The sequence below is a fragment of the Tursiops truncatus genome, chromosome 2, assembly GCF_011762595.2.
Source record: "Tursiops truncatus isolate mTurTru1 chromosome 2, mTurTru1.mat.Y, whole genome shotgun sequence".
Lineage (NCBI taxonomy): Eukaryota > Metazoa > Chordata > Mammalia > Artiodactyla > Delphinidae > Tursiops > Tursiops truncatus.
In genome coordinates, this window is record NC_047035.1 from 9,247,636 (window position 1) to 9,260,720 (window position 13,085).

At 45.4% G+C, this 13,085-nt stretch overlaps 1 pseudogene; it reads left to right on the forward strand.

Annotated features, from left to right (window-relative positions):
- Positions 1–2,440: 2,440 nt before the first annotated feature.
- Positions 2,441–5,008, forward strand: LOC101331290 (ras-related protein Rab-2A-like; annotated as a pseudogene).
- The last annotated feature ends 8,077 nt before the right edge of the window (positions 5,009–13,085 follow it).

The window sequence follows — 13,085 nt, forward strand, 5'->3', positions numbered from 1 at the left end:
GGAGCTAGTTATCTTCACTCTATGAAACTTCCAAGGTTGTTGAGCTGAAACAAGGAAGACACCAGCCGTGAAGAGTCATGACCCAGAAACCCCTCGACAAGCTTTGTTATCGACGGTAGAGAAGTCACCCTCAGCAAAGCTCTCTGTTCTCTGAGTTCAGGCAATGGGTGCAGAGAAGAAGGGTGACGCCCTTCTGGTAGCTGCGGTGATTGAGGAATGTGGTGGCTTTTGTGCCTCCTGGTTCTGGGGGGTTCTCTCCATGAGTAGCTGGAACTGACCAAGTCCCTTGAACCTGACCGGAGAGATGCCCTTTTAGGTTCCATCAGGATGGACTCTGTGGATGCTGCCTGGTGAAACAGGTCAGCATGGAACGATCTTGCCGGAATGGACCCTTCAAGGCAGCCTGATGGCTCACCCCCATCCCTCCAACCCGACCTTTTGCTCAGAAGTTAGGGGATGCTGACAGCTCAGGTAGAGTTCTCAGCCACATGTTCCTTAAACAGGTACAATAGTGCCTGGGGATTCGTGTGCTGTGCCTTAAAGAGAGCAGGAGCGAGAACTAGGAAATGTGGCCCCACATCTACACGTCTCATCAGGGATTCCCCACATCAGGGGTTCTCTACTCCGGTGATTCTGATCCCCAAGGGCATTTGGCCGTGTCTGGAGACATTTTAAGTCATCACAACTCGGATGTGTGTGTGAGGGTGCCACTGGCATCTAGTGGATGGAGGTCAGGGATGCAACTGAAAACCCTACAGGGCTCAGGAAAAACCCCACCACAAAGAGTGGTCCAGCCCGGAATGTCAATAGTGCTGAAGTTAAGAAACTGTGGTCTAGATAATATTTCAAGGTCTCCTTAACAGCAGCTGCTGTTACTCCCACTATCCTTTCCTTGTCTCTACTTAATGGCAAATGGCCCTTGGAGGGGGAGGTCCTGACCTACCATGGTTACCACCGTGAGCCCCCAAATGAGAGTTATTACCAAAGAAAAAGTCATCTTTTTTGCATAGAATGATGATAATTGCCACCCTATTTTAGATAAGGGTTTTAGACTCATGCTACGATAGCATACAAGCTAGTTTAACTCATACTGCGCACTCCGTCTACCATCTCCCTAGTCTGCCATCCCATGAATGATGGTGTTGAGACTTGATCTCATGGTCAGGACAGGTAGGCTTGCAAGGGATAAAGGTCCTTTACATTCAAAGAATTTTCCTTCGCCAGTTAGAACTCTTCTCGTATACAACGAATCATCGCCTTTGCAAAGCACAGTGTTAGTTCAAAATTATATTAAATTCAAATAAGATCCAACTCAAGCATTCATGCACTCATCAACCTGCCAATAGAAACGTACAGAGCACCTTTTAAGCCCCAAACCTTCTGCTCCAGCCTGGAATTCTAAATAAGAAGCGGCGCTGCAACCCACACGGCCGACCACCCCCGCAGAGTGCACACTCAGATGGGAGTGTGCACTCACACACCTGCAGGGGAACAAGATGGCTTTGCTGTGGAGGCTCGTGGTGGAGACTGACAGCTCCAAACCTACTTCCTTTCGTCTTGTGCGTGCAGCTAGACGCCATTTCTCATCTTCCTCTGCAGCTGGATGCAGCTGGGTCTCTGAGTTCTGGACTGTGAGCTAGAAGTGAGGAGAGTCACTCACAACGTAGCCCATGAGAACCTCTCGGGCTTGGTCTCTCTCCTTTCCCATCACCAAGCCAGAAACAGAGGATCCAGCAGCAGACTCCAAGACCCCAGGGGGGGGGCACAGCCATAGTGTGGAAGGGTCCCAGGATGGTGGGGGGAAAGACCACCCCTAAGCAAGAATGCCGACATTGGAGTGAGACGTCAATTTGTATTGCATTAAGCTACTGAAATTTGGGGCATGGTTTTCACAGCAGCTAGGGTTACTTGTCCTAACTAATAGCAGATGTGTGCCCAACCGTCCACCCAAGAGGAGCTGATTCTCCTTTGTGTCCCCATTATGACTTATAAAGACCTTTATCACAATACCTGGAAGGCCTTGCTGCACTAATTTGTTTATCTCTTTGTGTCCCTACAGTGGTCGCCACAGACTTTTTTCATGGTAGGGGCTTAGGGGTGGCCATCTTACCACCAGGGGAGATAGGAAACTTGTCTTGAAGTTATAACTGCCTAGAAAATGCACCATTTCACTCTCAACTTAAAAAATAAGAAGATACATTTTGTTGGCATTTTTTTTTCAGCAAGGATTCTCCCCTAGATTCAACTAGGATGGCAAAGTCAACATTCTACCAGGGTACTTCTCCATTTTTATTCTCCTCTTTAAAAAATATAATAAAAGACTGTAAGGCTATTTTGTTTGGAGCAGTAGAAGGTATTAGCCTACGTCCTCCCTGTAGCAACGCATGTGGCATTGAAGAATCACCCAGCTGTGCTACCTGTTTTTGAAAAGAGACCAGAGACAGCCCTAGGGATCCAAGAGCCATTGGAGGATCTGGGCGGAAGACAACGGTCAGATTCGGGGGCTGTTAAAACCAGAAGAGGGAGGCGGGGCGGACGTGCCGGGGCCGCTGTTATTGTTCAGCTGGGCTCCGTTGGGCGCCTTCTCCCTTGCCTCCGATGGTGTCGATTTCTCCCGCTTCCTCTCGGCACCTCACTCCCGGCGGCTGACGGCGGCGGCGGCGGCGGCTGCGGCGGGCGGAGCCTGGCGCTTCGAGGCCGAGCGGCGCCGTGGTGAGGGGCGCGGCGGAACGGGAGCCGTCTGCCCTGGCGCCGGGCGGCCGCGGCCATGGCGTACGCCTGTCTGTTCAAGTACATTATCATCGGCGACACAGGCGTTGGTAAATCATGCTTATTGCTACAGTTTACAGACAAGAGGTTTCAGCCAGTGCATGACCTTACTATTGGTGTAGAGTTCGGTGCTCGAATGAAAACTATTGATGGGAAACAGATAAAACTTCAGATTTGGGGTACAGCAGGTCAGGAGTCCTTTCGTTCCATCACAAGGTCGTATTACAGAGGTGGAGCAGGGACTTTACTAGTGTGTGATATTATAAGGAGAGACACATTCAACCACTTGACAACCTGGTTACAGTATGCCCGCCAGCATTCCAATTCCCACATGGTCATTATGCTTACTGGAAATAAAAGTGATTTATGTAAGGCCAACTGGCCCGAGGCAGGGGAACGCAATCAGACTCCCGGGTTGAAACTGACCTGGAGACTTTCCGGACCACCCAGTTCCAGGAACTGACCTGGGGACTTTCCACCCGGCCCAGCCTTCCCGCCTTTCGAGGGGCGGGACTAACGGTCCCCCACGATACCCGAAAAGACCACCAAATAAGGAATACCCTGCGCCCTCCCGGATTCACCACACCCCTTTCCCTTCTTCCCCTATAAATTCTGCCCAAACCCTCGCCTGGGCATCTCTTCTCCGGCCCCTTTCTCTCGGGCCAGTGCACCTCGCCCAGGAGCGTTCCCAAATAAAGCTTGTTTAAGCTCTCCTCCGTTTTTGGTGCCGTTCCTTACAATTTAGAATTTAGAAGAGAAGTAAAAAAAGAAGAAGGTGAAGCTTTTGCACGAGAACATGGACTTATCTTCATGGAAACTTCTGCTAAGACTGCTTCTAATGTAAAGAGGCATTTATTAATACAGCAAAAGAAATTTATGAAAAAATCCAAGGAGTCTTTGACATTAATAATGAGGCAAATGGTATTAAAATTGGCCGTCAGCATGCTGCTACGGACGCCACGCACGCAGCACGCAGGCAGTCAGGGAGGACAGCCCGCCGGGGGAGGCTGCTGTTGAGTCTGTTTTTACTGTCTCGCTGCCCAAAAGGGGCTACTCACCTATTCTTTCACCCACCTGCTCAGCTGAGACATGAAACTCTTCGAAATGGCTTTATGTCACAGAAGACTTTAATCCTTCAAATTCTTGTGTAACTTTGAATAAATGGTTAATGTTCACTTAAAGAGACAGATTTTGGAGATTGTATTCATATCTATTTGCATTTGATTTCTAGGTCAATTGACGTGATTATTTTTGTTCAATGTTGTCTTGTGCCCTTACCTACGCACCGAATTGTATTGAACACTACAGAGTCATCCTGAGTATTTTAAATTGGTTTGTGTAGTTAGGTGTCCCCACACCTGTGGTTACCTAATGTTTAATATTATGGAACTGTCCTCAAAAGTTTGTCAATTTTCAAGGCTATAAGGAAAACAGAAGGACTCTTTTAATTCTGTATTTTATCATTTACTTTCCGTATATATAGTTTAATAACCTGCTTGGGTGTAATTTGCCAAGCTTGGATTCTTTAATGCATTTGCATAAATTCTATACCGTTTAGAGCTTAAAGCTACAGAAGCATCGTTAGGAATTGCTTGGACACTGAATTTTAAACTTTTTGACATTGTTAACAAGCGTGTTCATCTTTTTCTTGTCACTAGCCCGAGAGAAATAGGCTTAATGTACATTCTAAAGGCTATGTGTGTGTTAACCTGTTTTAACGCCAAAAGTTTGCTGTTTGTCCACAGTTCTCTAAGACCTCTTCAGAAAAGGATTTATTTGCCTTAATGCATACTGTTGGGTAAAAACACAGTATAATGAGTGAGGTGGGCGGAAGAAAGAACTGCCCCCGCCTGAGAGACTCCAGGAGGAGTGAGTGTCCACATTTAGACGGCACATTACGAGGACTTTAATGTTTCCTTGAACACAATCACGTTTTCTTTTATTCACATGATTTCTAAGTATATTTTTCACGCAGGACAGTTTTTCAACCTTGATGTACAGTGACTGTGTAAAATTTTTCTTTCAGTGGCCACCTATAATCTTTAAAATATGGTGAGCATCTTGTCGGTTTTGAAGGGGATATGACAATAAACCTACCAGATGGAAAATCCTGTTAAAAGTAGAAAAGCTTTAGTAATTTGCTCAGTGTGGTGGTTTTAGCCTTCTTTTTCTTTTTCTCCCTTGGACTATAATGAAATTGTTATAGCAGTGCAAAATAAAATCCTATGTATAAAAAAAAATTAAACAAGAAGAACCTTAGGAATCATCTCAGGTTGTAGATGGGAAAGCTGAGGCCCCACGAGGGGTCAGATCACCCAAGGTCATCAGCTGGGAAGCAACTGGTGTCCCAAAGTCTTCACTCTTAAGCATCTCCCACTAAGGTACCAGGTGAAAGCACCTGGGTTCTTCCTAAGGCATCCTTCCACCCTCTGTCCCCAGGATCTAGTGCAAGCAGAGTCATTCATGCTTGCTCCTCCAGAGGCCGGTGTGGGTGTCTGGGGACCTTGGCCCCAGCCTGAAGCCCTGATGTCACACTAGAAGACGACTGGGCCAAGGAGCTGAGTAAGGCACATGGCAAACATTTTCAGGGAAAATAACCTCTGAGTCACAAGAAGGATAGCCAGATGGGTCATCTCCAGCAGAAAAGAGGGGGTCAAAGCAATGGGTCCCAGTACCCCTTGGGGTCATATTGCCTGCAGAATAACTTAGGGGATGGGGTAGATGGGGAGGAGGGGTGAGCGCAACAGAAATCTTACTCAATGAGCTGCATCTGGGCAACCTGTCCAATTCAGTCCATCTCCAATCCAATGTCCAGTCCGATGTTCATTCGTCTAGACGCGTCACACTTGCTAGAGGTTAAAAGTACAACTCTGGGGCCAGACTGCCTGGGCTTGAATCCCAGTTCCCCTGCTTACCTGTGAGACTTTGGATAATCACTTACCTCTGCTTGACTCAATTTTCTCCTCTGTAAAATGGGGACATTAATTGTACCTGCTTCATAGGGCTGCTGAGAGGATTACAAGGAGGCTGGCACCTTATGAGCACTATATAGGTACTATATGTATACTATACATACATATATATATGAGTATAAATATATATGTGTGTATATACGAGATTACTTTATAAAATACCTTGTGATTGTCCATTTCATGGTTTCACCCCAGGACTAGCCCACCTACCCTGGAGACGATGACCGTCCAGGCGGCTCTGTGCATCACGAAAACTCTCTTTGTTGACTTAAACCAAAGGGAACACAAATGTCTTCTGCTATCTGGAGTGTGACTGCTGCCGTAAGCTTGGTGGCCCACTGCCCCAAGACTGGCTTTCGGGGAAAAAGACCCAGGAGATGTGATCTAAAGGAGGATAAGTATTTCCCCGTGTCTGGAATCAGGGGGCATTTGCTTTCAGCGTTGAGGAATCCATTCTTTTCTGTAGCCCCAAATCTTTATGGAGGGAGGAAATTACCAGAGGTAAAACTGAGTCTGTTTAGGGGTGCCAGACTCACTTGGGGACAGCACTGGAATGCCAGTGGGCCCAGGCCCTGCTGGTCACCCCTCTCCCGGAGCAGGCTGCCCACTTAGAGGGCGGAAGTGGGGAAGGGGGCTACCCTTCTGTCATCTGGCCGACATCCTGCAGTGACCTCACCGCTGATGCTCTGGGTGGCCAGGAGAAAGATGCTTCACCTCTTTCTGGGTTTCTCTTTCCTCTTCAGTAAATGTAAGAGAATAATGATGAGTGCTGCCTTGTATTATTAGCGTTGATTAAATCACAGATGCAAACACCTCTGCGCAAACACCAAGAGGTATTATTCCAATCAACTCGTGCTGATCTGCCCCCTCCCACCCACCAAACTCAGCCTCTCCTTCCTCTGATAACTCCAAAGGGGTTAAAAGATTTGCATCCTGGCTCTGCCATTTACTAGATTATGCCTTCAGACAATGCATCACTTCTCTGTGAAATGGGGCTAATAATAGTACCTCCCTGCAGAATTGCGGTGAGAATTAAATGAACAAATCCATGGTAAAGCACTTAACTCACATCAGTACCTGCCACAAAGCAAATAGACATTGACAGAGATTAGCAGTAAGGGCACACTTAACACCTCGTGTGTAATTTGTCCCTCTTTGTGCATTCCTATGCGATTGTGGGCTCCTCAAGCACAGGGGCATGACCTTTCTATTTTAATCTATTCTCCTTTGCAGTGGGTATGGGATGCCTCCCGCATACCTCTCTCTCCAACGGAGTACAGGGCTCTCACACCCCCCACCCCCACCTCACCTCGTTTCCAGCCACTGCTGCCCTGGCCTTTTCTGCTGAGCTTTGATCAGCTTTGTACAGGGTCGCTTGGTCTCAGCTTTTGGCCATGTGTCTCTTATGCCCTGTCCCAGGGCTTCTCTCATGGGTGTCACACTCCTGGGCACTCATCTTTGCCCAACCGGAAGTGTGGGAAGTTAACACTGACGGGCAGGTCTTGACCAATGGGATAGGAGCCGATGCCTCCCACTGCCTTCCCCCAGGAGCACAGTCCTGAGATGCATTTCATAAAGTGACTCAGAGTGTCCATGGGACGGAGCAGTCTCTCAGAGTGGTGGCCAGTTTAATAAGGCCTCCTTGCATTGGGTTCTCCCTTCCTGTTTCACTTCCCCAGGCCCTCCCTCCTTCTCTCTGGTCCTATGTTCTCCAATGAACAGCCCCACTACAAGCCTTTCTCTCGGGTTCTGTCTGCAGGGGGCCCAGGCTAAGACATCCTCTTGCTGTGTTTCCCATCACAGGGAATGGCAACCCCATCCACACTGGTTCCAGGAAAGAATCTGGGGAGAGATTCCCTACTCTTCCTCTCTCTTCTTTACTCCTCCCCCACAAAAAAAAAAAAAAAAAAAACATCCAAATGATTTCCTTTCTGTTGATTCTATTTTATTTTCTGTTGGTTTGATTTGACTTCCTGTTGATTTTATCCTCCTAATTATTGATTTTACCTTATTTCCTGCTGCTTCTTTTTTATTTCCGGTTGATTCTACTTCCTGCGAGCTTTTTCAACAGCTAGTTTCTTTCTCAGCATCTCAGCTGCCTCTGCCTTCGTATGGGCCACCACCATCCCTCTCCCAGCACACAGCAGCAATCTCAACGGTCTCCCTGCTTCCAGCACTCAACAAGGCCAGAGCTCAAAGACTCCTGTATAGCTTGCTCTGTAGTTTGAACTTCACCCTTACTCTGGTGGGAGGGGTATGGCGGGAGTGGAGGGTGGTGATAAGGAGAGTCTAGAGGCAGGGAGGTAATTTAGGAGGCTCCCACGAGAACCCCAGGCAAGAGGTGGTAAAGTCCCAAGAAGTGGGACATTTGGCAATAGATGTGATTTTTGGGTTTTTTTTTTTTTTTTTTTTTTGCGGTACGCAGGCCTCTCACTGTTGTGGCCTCTCCCATTGTGGCGCACAGGCTCCGGACGCGCAGGCTCAGCAGCCATGGCTCACGGGCCCAGCCGCTCCGCGGCATGTGGGATCTTCCCGGACCGGGGCACGAACCCATGTCCCCTGCATCGGCAGGCGGACTCTCAACCACCGCGCCACCAGGGAAGCCCTGCAATAGATGTTTTGAGTTCGCCCTCCACTTCTTGTTTCCTGGGAGTCCTGCAACTCATTACATTGACCTCCCAGATTTCAGGGGCAGGGAGCAGTCTCAGAATCTGAAGACTCATGCACATTTGGCATCAGGGGACTTGAGAACCCACGAGCAGGCTTCTTGTCCTCAAGTAAAAGTGCTGCTTCATCTCCAGGCAGGGAATGGAGCAGTCAAAGGGAATTAAATTAATAAACTGTAAGGAGCCTAGACCCACTGCAGCCCCCTCTATCAATCACCCCAGCACCGATGCCCTCGGCCTCTGTGCTGATTAACAGCAGCTCCCATCTGGGGGGCAGGGAGTCTGAAGTCTGCTATTTCTATGTCTATCATTGTCACCCACAGGTGCTTGGTGGGGAGGAGGTCCAGAAAAAGCTTTATGCTTAAACTGAAACTATAATACACAGTTTATTTAGGGACCAAGGAAGGCCATCTAGGGCCCAGCTTTTATTTTCTTTTAACTAACATTTTTATGTCAACCATCATATGTAACTCCCCTAATCTTCTGAAGGGACACTTATCCCCTTCATTTTACAGATGAAGAAACTGAGTCTCAGAGAAGCAAAGTAACTTGACTCAGATCATGCAGGTATGTCTCCATCCCCACTATATGCTGAAAGTCCCTTTTAATCTTTTCCTTTAAAGGGCTGGTCAGAAAGACTCCTCTGGGTGGAAAGTGTAAGGCCAAATGGCCCGAGGCGGGGGAACGCAATCAGACTCACAGGCTGCATCAGACCGACACTTTCCGGACCACCCAGTTCCAGAAACTGACCTGGAGACTTTCCGGACCACCCAGTTCCAGAAACTGACCTGGGGACTTTCCACCCGTCCCAGCCTTTCCGCCTTTCGAGGGGCGGGACTAACAGTCCCAAGACTGATGCCACTGGCACCAGATATTGCCACGATACCCAAAAAGACCACCAAATAAGGAATACCCTGCGCCCTCCCGGATTCACCACACCCCTTTCCCTTCTTCCTCTATAAATTCTGCCCAAACCCTCGCCCGGGCACGACTTCTCTGGCGCCTTTCTCTCGGACCAGTGAACCTCGCCCAGGAGCGCTCCCAAGTAAAGCTTGTTTAAGCTCTCCTCCGTTTCTTGGTGCCGTTCCTGACAGAAAGAATAGGCTATAATCATTGGCCCACTTTTCAAAGGTTATTTTTTATCTGGAGCGGAAGGACCTATTCCCTTTCATCCAGAGGCTGTCTTTTGAGGCCGTTCCAGTACCCCTCCCCCACAAAGACCACTGGCAGCGCTCCAGGCCACGCCAGCCACTCTTACTTCCAAGTTCCAATAGCATCTAAGCCTGTGCTGATCCTTTGGCTTTTAATTATCAGAATTCCATATAACTTCTCTGTCTTTATTATTTAACACTTGATGGTCATTTCATTTTCACAATAGAAACCTTCTAACTGAATATAGTATATCTCCAGCAAATTGTAAGTATGGTGAGTGTGTAGCATGTTAAATGATCACAGACTGAATCCAGCTGTGCCACAGGAACCAGCCCATAAAGAAGAACATGGCCAGACCCCTAGGAGCTTCCCTGTATCCCCTTCCAGCCACTATCTCCCCAACCGAGAATAACCAGTCTCTCGACTTACGCCGCTACAGAGTAGCTTTGCTTCTGTTGGTGCTTTCCGTGAATGCAAGTGTAAATGTCATGCAGCACGTACCCCTTTGAGCCTGGCTTCTTTTGCCCACACAATGTCTGCGAGTTCACCCATGGCTGTAACTTTCCTCACCCTTCTGTTTGTGGGATTCATCCATTTTGTTGTGCATAGCTGTAATTTGCTCATTCTCATTGCCAAGTTGTATTCCATTGTATGGAAATACCATGATGGAATGAATACCATTTGACCATTGATGGGCTTTTGAGTGGTTTCCAGTCTGAACAGTTTTGCAATGAACATTCTAGTCCATGACTTCTGGTGGACATAGGTTCACATTTCTGTGCGGTGTGTACCTGGGAATGGAATTGTTGGGTCATCAGGTACATGTGTTTTCAGCACTAGTAGAAATTGTCAGATGATTTTCCAAATTGCATGAATTTCCACTTCTACCAACAGGGCATAAAGATCCAGTTGTTCACAAGCTAACCAGAAGTTGATATTTTCTTTTTCCTTTTATCAATTCTGGTTAGTACACAGTGGTCTCTAATACTGGGTTTAACTTGCATTAAACCTGATGCCTAATGAACTTGACCTTATTTTCATATGTCTATTGGCCATTTGGATAACCTCTTTAGTGAAGTCCCTGTTCAAGTATTTTGCCAATTTATCTACTGGATTGCCTTTTTTTTAATATTGATTTGTAGAAGTTCTTTACATATGTTGTATAAGAGTCCTTTGTCAGATACATGTACTGAAAATATCTTCTCCCACTTGGTGAGTTGACTCTTTATTCTTTTATAGTGTACTATGTGAGTAGGCTTCCTCAATTTTAATATAGTCCAAATTTATTTATTTTTTCTTTATGATTAGTGATTTTACGCTCTACTTAAGAAGCTTGTCTACTTCAGGATCACAAAGATATTCTGTTATGTTTTCCCTTCAAAGTTTTATTATTTAACCTATCTCATTTAAATCTGCAATCCATCTGGAAATATTTTTTGCACATTGTATAAGATAAGGATTCATTCTGGTTCATGTATATATCCACTTCCCCCCATACCACTGGCTGAGAAGACCATCCTTTCCCCACTGCTTGTCAATTAAAAAAAAGACTTCTAGGATTTGGATTGGGCCTGCATTGAATCAACAGATCAGTTTAGGGGGAATTACCATCTTAGCAATAGTGAATCTCCCAAGCCATAAATATTCTATTTCTCTCCATTTATTGAGGCCTCCTTTCATTTCTCTCAGCCATGCTTTGTAGTAGTCAGTGTACAGCTCTTGCACATCTTTTGCCAGATTTCTCCCTCAGCATCTCATTTTGTATGCTATTCTAAATGATGTTTTTAAAATTTCTGATTGTTTGTTGGTAATATTGAGAAATACAATTGATTTTTATATACTGATCTTCTAAAATTATTACTTCTAGTAGCTTTTTTAAAAATAGATTTCATCAGATTTCCTACGTAGGCAATCATGTCCACTGTGAATAAAGACAGTTTTCCTTCTCCCTTTCCAATCTGATGTCTTTTATACCAGGGGTGCCCAACCCCTGGTTAGGAACTGAGCCGCACAGCAGGAGGTGAGGGTGGGCGAGCAGGCGAAGCTTCATCTGCCGCCCCCCACCATTGGCATTATCGCCTGAACCGTCCGCATTCCCCTCCCCATCCCACCCTGGTCCGTGGAAAATTGTCTTCCACGAAACCGGTCTCTGGTGCCAAAAAGGTTGGGGACTGCTGTTTTATGTATTTTTCTTAATTTGTTGCCCTGACTAGAAACTTCACAATTTTGAATAGAATTTGTGGGAAGAGACATTCTTGCCTTGTTCCTAAACTTAGAAAGCATTAACTATTTTACCATTAAGTATGTTAGCTATAGATTTTCATAGATTACCCTTTATCAGATGGGGCAAATTCCCTTTTATTCCTAGTTTCCAGAGACTTTTTATCAGGGATGGATGATAGATTTTGTCAAATGCTTTCTCTGCATTTACTGAGATGATCATATTTTTTTTCTTATTTTTTAGTCTGTGAATATGGTAAGTTACATTAATTCATTTTTGAGTGTTAAACTAACCTGGCATTCCTGGGATTTGGTGGGGTATTTTTGTTTGTTTAGTTTATTATGCTTTCTTTTAGTTACTCTTGACTTATGAAATCTTTTATCTTTGCTTAATTTTCCCTAATCTCTGCTAAAGATTATTAATACCTATGTCTTCTCTCCACCACTTCCTTTCAGCCAAGATAAGAACTTCAGCATTGATGCACTTATAGGGTTCCTAACCTCCTGCCCCAAATTATGTTGTTATGTTATGTTTAATACTGGATTTTGAGGAGCATGTTTCTTTAAAAATCATTCCTTATTCATAGAACTATAAGCCTTACATATTCAGTGCCCTTTCCTTACTTCCCATTCCATGTCTTTGCCTGCATGATACATTTTGACCACTTAAGTAGATATTGCTATGGTTGGAACAAAGAGCATAGGGTGTGGGGTAGGGGAGGAGAGGGTAGTGGAGGTTAAAGGCCAGATTATGATGGGCCTTGGCTGCTAAAGAATTTTTTTTCCAGAAGGCAATAGGAAGGTATAAATCAGGTATAAAGGAAAGGTAATTTTGATATCAAAAGTTATCATAAATGTAAAGTAAAAGTATGATATTGATGCAGCAATAGATAAATAGGAAAATGGAACATGATAGCTCAGATATATGTCCACACCTATGATCCTATGATAACTTGGCATATGGAAGAAGTATATCATAGGGCACTAAGTAACAAATGCACTATTTGCTTAATGGAATTAGGAAATTTTGTGTGGAAAAAATTGAACTTTTACTTTACGTAACCCCCAAAATGGCTTCCAGGCATACTGAAACCTAAATGTTAAAAAAATAAACTTTAATATTTCTGAATCAAATATAACTATATATGTTTATGACATCAGGGTAGTGAAGAAACTACCCTGGAGGATTGGGATGTATCTTCCATTTTAGCCATTGTGGTGGGTAGGATTTCTCTGTGGTCTAATTGACATTTCCCTGATGAGTAAGGAGGTTCAGCACCTTTTTATATGTTCATCGGTCATTTGG